Below are 5,951 nucleotides of genomic sequence, written 5' to 3'. Positions count from 1 at the left end.
CTCTCCGTGGTCTCTACTGCGCATGCGTGACAGACCCGCAGAAGTTGGTGAGGATTCAAAAATCTGGAGGCGCGGTGCTTGATTGCAGTTCAAAATGCGGTCCTGGTTGATGATGAACATTACATTGCCTGGACATGCATTAACAAAGTATAAGTTTTGAAACAAATTTTATTTTTATATAAAGTTTTAGTAATGAAGATGGTAATCCAGTTAGTTGTAAAAGGTTTTTTTGGGGGGGAAGAATGTTGACATTACACATGACGAATTCCCTAAAATCTAATCTCATCTCAGCCGTTTCATCTCCAGTGACCTTCAGTACAGTATGCACCACTGGATGAGGTAATGGGCAGCAGTGGTTAGCACACACTCCATGTGTGAGGGGGTTGCATATCTTTCCTACGTCCTCCAGGTACTCTGGTTTCCCCCCACAATCCAAAAACATGTTGAAGTTAATTGGAGTTACCAAATTGCCCATATGTGTTTGTGTGTGTGACCCATCCTGGGTTGTTCCCTGCCTTGCACCCATAGCCTCCTGGATTGGCACTGTAACCCCATCCCCTCCCCCACAATCTTGAATAGGACAAGCCATTCAGAAAATGGATATATGGATGGGGTAATGCCTTCCCTGTCTGTGGGGGGTACTGCTAATTTAGGTAGGTGAATGTTTCTTGCTAGAGTAAAATGGAAATGGTGTCTTGAGAGCGGGGGAGTTGCTAGACATAAAGGGCTGAGGGCCCCTCCCCCCTCCATTACCCATATAATTAAAAAAAAAACGAGATTTTTTATTTACTGGGGCACAGCACATGAATTTCTCCAGTAAAAGGGGTCTAGTGACACCGCATGCTTTAGTGAGGCGTTGCGTGTTTATGGTGTGTCTACAGAAAATCATTCTTTGTTTTTAAAATTTATTGTAAGTGTAATCCTGGTAATAATGCTTATTTTTTCTAAATGTATCTATAATATGATTAGATGATTTCCTGTAATTGTAACAAATACATTTAGTTTTTTGTATTCTCAATGCGCAATATAATTCCACGTGTTCCGTTACTCCCCGTGCCTGTATACATATACATACACAAGCGCAGGATACCTGCATCCCCCAGTGTTTAATTTGGATTCATTCAACACTTTTCCATAATAAAGACCTGGACATGTCAGGTTCAGAAAGTAAAATCCAACCAGTTGAGTCGGTTGAATGTGATTGATGTGACTCTTTACACTCAGCTGGTTGGTTGAAACAAAACCATTGTCTGGATTTTTACTTGGAAATGTCCCCCTCTGCCAATAACTGAGTTGTGCCCCCCATCCCCCCAAATCAAACTCTCGTCTACGTCATTGAATATCGATGTAGGCTATATTACATAGATACTTGTTATTTTACAAACTCTGTCTGGCATACATAATTATTATACATAATTATTTAATTGCCACCATGCCGCCCCCTGGATCATCATAACGTTTGAAAATGACACGGGGGAGGTGGGTCTCAATTCCAACAGTGACGGGACCACTTACAGAGAGGAACTGCCCTACCCAAGTCACCAAGTGTCACCAAGACCAAGCAGCTAATAGTGGACTCCAGGGGAATATAGACCCCCATTTCCAACAATGGGACCACCGTGGAGAGGGTTAGTGAGGCTCTGAGACAGGTCTTTCACCAGGTGACCAGGATACTGAACTCTAGCTGGAGATGATTTGTTTATGAATGACACATTTCTGGTCACAATGTCCGTCTGTGGAACTGCAATGCAGCCATTGCTTATCTTACAGTATTTTCAGGTTTAAATGATGTCGAATAAGGTAGGCCGTATAAACTCAGTAAGAGCCTGATTAAGCAATAAAGGGACAGGTTATGCCTTAATATGGAACCAAGAAGATTATCATTGATCCATCACTTCTCTTTTAAAATCAGTTGTATAAACATTAACGTGAGTGATAAGAGCAAATAGTGGGCCAACCAATAAGCAAGCCTACACTAATATTAATCACAACAAATGATAATTGGTGTCAGGTTCGGCTTTGGACGGGCAAGCAGGCTGGCGGGATCTTCGGGGAAACGCGGGTTTATTCACAGGATTGGAACGGGAGAGACAGGGCAAGGAGGAAGCGGGGAAGGCGACAAACTGACATCCACTAACATTAACTAACATTAATGACAAGTCTGGGGAAGACGGACTCAGACGCAGACTAAATACAAGAGAAGCCGAAAACAACAAGAAACAGCTGGGCATGATCAGGGAAGCACATGCGGATAATCAGGGGGCGTTGCACACACGAGGATCAGACCAGCCGGGCATGACAATTGGTTTAATTACATAGCATACATTTTTGACTGATAAGAATCATACTTTAAAATCTCATCCTCTCATTGTATTGTTTTGTCATTTTTAACATTATTCTTAATAAATGGCATTTGGAATTAATTTAAGATGTTGAGAACTTCAAATCCCGCTTTTGTTAATGATGTTTTTTTATTTGATATTTTTTTTAATTTAAACAGTTGTTCATTGCTTTGTATGTATAATATTTGGATTAAGGGTAAATGGAAGATTGTGAGCTTTATAGATTGAGGGGAGAGAACTTACTCGATCCTTCCTATACAGCGGTGTAAATGCACTCTGGTCTCTGTGAGATTAACTGTACACCGTCCTGTCATTCAAGTTTCCTTTTTAACACAATACAACATGCAAGAGGAACAACCTATTGTTCTATGACAAATTCCTTCACTGTTATTTTGGATAGTGGTGGTCTCAGGGTTTGCTCCATAATCGCCCATAAAGGTTCAGCCAAGTTTAGATCTGGTGACTGTGGCATATTGTATTTATATGTAAACCCATTTAGAGTGGTAATTGGAAATATAGAAGGTTTTATTCCCATTAGAACAAAATTGTGTCAATATAGGGTAAATGGGGGCGGCATGGTGGTGCAGTGGTTAGCACTGTTGCCTCACACCTCTGGGTTCAAGTCTCCGCCTGGGTCACATGTGTGTGGAGTTTACATGTTCTCCCCATGTCGTCGTGGGGTTTCCTCCGGGTGCTCCGGTTTCCCCCCACAGTCCAAAAACATGCTGAGGCTAATTGGACTTGCTAAATTGCCCGTACTGTAGGTGTGAATGTATGCGTGAATGGTGTGTGAGTGTGCCCTGCGATGGGCTTCCCCCCATCCTGGGTTGTTCCCTGCTTCGTGCCCATTGCTTCCGGGATAGGCTCCGGACCCCCGCGACCCAGTAGGATAAGCGGTTTGGAAAATGGATGGATGGATGAATGGATAGGGTAAATGTCACATTTACCTTGACCTCTGAAGGTTTCAGTAGTCTAAATGAAAAATAAAATGCATCTCACACCCTAATAGGGCCACTGGAACAATTCACCGTGGGAAATACTTCAGTCTGTAGGCTTCTTTTGGCATACTATATGTATGCCTCTATGTTTTTTAAGGATAAGGTAATGCATGATTCATCTGTCACATTTTTCTACTGCTTAGGACACCACAGTTGTGTTATTTGCATCAATTTACTCATAAATATGCAAAATAATCATAGTAATTCTCTGTATAGGACTTGGATTCTAGAAGACAAAATTGCCTGTTAATGCCATATATTGACATTTGGAGTCAGTTGCTTCACAGTTGGGTGGCATGGTGGTGCAGTGGTTAGCACTGTCGCCTCACACCTCTGGGACCCGGGTTCGAGTCTCCCCCTGGGTCACATGTGTGCGGAGTTTGCATGTTCTCTCCATGTCGTCGTGGGGTTTCCTCCGGGTACTCCGGTTTCCCCCCACAGTCCAAAGACATGCAGAGGCTAATTGGAGTTGCTAAATTGCCCATAGGAGTGCATGTGTGAGTGAATGGTGTGTGAGTGTGCCCTGCGATGGGCTGGCCCCCCATCCTGGGTTGTTCCCTGCCTTGTGCCCATTGCTTCCGGGATAGGCTCCAGACCCCCTGTGACCCAGTAGGATAAGCGGTTTGGAAAATGGATGGATGGATGATTCACAGTTGCCAGTCTATGTAGCCTTGTGTTTGAACAATTTATGAATATGACAGTGAAAGTATTTTAACTGATAGTTGCTGCCATTTCAACTGCAGAAAGTCCAGTAGGTTGTAATTTGTGATCCAGTAATAGAGGAAGCAGCATTCTACTGTGTGTGTTTGTGTGTGTCACCATAGGCCTGAAGGTTAAGAAAAAACTGCAATTCATTTAACCAATGCAATTCATTACTTTAATTAATTAGTAATCTAACTAGTAAAGAAACTGAAAATGTATAACAGTAATGAGAGAGATAGATAGATAGATAGATAGATAGATAGATAGATAGATAGATAGATAGATAGATTGATTGATTGATTGTTTTGTTATGTGTGGGGAGGGGGGGCATGTGATGTCAATACTTTACTTCAGTTTTGTTTCAGTGTCTCAAACAAAAATAACTGTTTGCTATTGCTTCCCATTTGAAAACCGCAAATTCAACTTTGGTTCCACTCAGAGCATGTGAGCGGAGAAGAGCCGAGGCGAGCGCGGAAGGATTTTGGCCGGAGCGGGAGCGAGCACGAAGCAGCATATTTGCACTGTTGCCTCACACCTCTGGGACCCGGGTTCGAGTCTACGCCTGGGTCACATGTGTGTGGAGTTTGCATGTTCTCCCCGTGTCGTCGTGCGGTACTCCGGTTTCCCCCCACAGTACAAAAACATGCTGATGGCTAACTGGCCCCCCATCCTGCCTCGTGCGCATAGGCTCCGGACCTCCCGCGACCCAGTAAGATAAGCTGTTTGGAATATGGATGGATGGATGGATGGATGGATGGATGGATGGGAGCATCCCCTTATCTCTGGCTCTATTTCGCTCCGAGGTTGCAGAATTCCCAACTCTCACACATCTGGCATCATACTCAAGAAATGTTATGGCAAATCTATATTTTTCCAATAAAAACCTAAAATTAGCTACATCAAAATCGCCGGGGTAGTTTGCAATCCCTACAGTTTATTTACAAGGTAACACAACTCTTACATACATGTAAATGCTTGTGCAGACTTGAAATTCTCATGACGGCCATCGGATCTAAATTGGCAGCCATGCTTTCGCATACACCTGCGCGGCACCGGACCTGCTTACATATTGAAATAAATAATTTCTGCTTTAATATTTATTAAATATTAATAAGATTTAGCTGCTCAGTTATTTTCATGTCAGGCTACAGTTTAATTTAAGATTAAGATACAATGCAGATTGTTTTCTTTGTTGAAGCGAACGGTGAGCGATTTCATTGGAGCCTGATGGAAAATTGGCTGGAGCGGGGGAGCGTACAACGGAGCTGTGTCAAACGGAGGTGTAAAACTTTTAACATTGAACTAATTAATAATGTTCGGTATGTGACTAATTTGCTGATCCAGTTAGTTAAGTCGCAATATACCTTACACACAGAAAGGCAATTAGAGGGGGTCAGGATTTAAAGTTTCACAAATAATCTTAATTGTATGGTAAGAAACCCCGCTAAATGTGTTAAACTTATTCCTTTAAATAAACTGCTTATACATTTGAGCTAATTAAATTTCAGTAAATTCTATATAACAGTATTCACTGACCTTCCAGTGACCCAGAACATCTATTCTTAAAATATATAATCTCCAGTAGATGATGATGTTACCTAAGAAATAAAACATGCACCATTCATAGAAAGACGCATAATTTGAACAAAATGCAATGCGGGTTATATGTATGCTGTTTGATAGCTTATGGAAGACCGTAACATTCAAAATCTTCATATCTGCCTATTATAAAAATGTTACAGTGAAAGTTTTGAAGATACCCTGGTCTGTCGCCGATAGGATTGCTGTTTCTCGTGTGGTCTAGTATTTCTGTATTCACTTCCTATAGCGCCACACGTCATGGATAAACACAGCCATGTCATGGATGGGCTACAAAGCCCCCTTTAGTGCCATGTGCATTTTTCGGTGC

Source organism: Brienomyrus brachyistius, chromosome 20 (assembly GCF_023856365.1).
Source record: "Brienomyrus brachyistius isolate T26 chromosome 20, BBRACH_0.4, whole genome shotgun sequence".
Lineage (NCBI taxonomy): Eukaryota > Metazoa > Chordata > Actinopteri > Osteoglossiformes > Mormyridae > Brienomyrus > Brienomyrus brachyistius.
The sequence above is the reverse complement of the archived record's forward strand: the minus strand, read 5'-3'. Positions refer to the sequence as shown.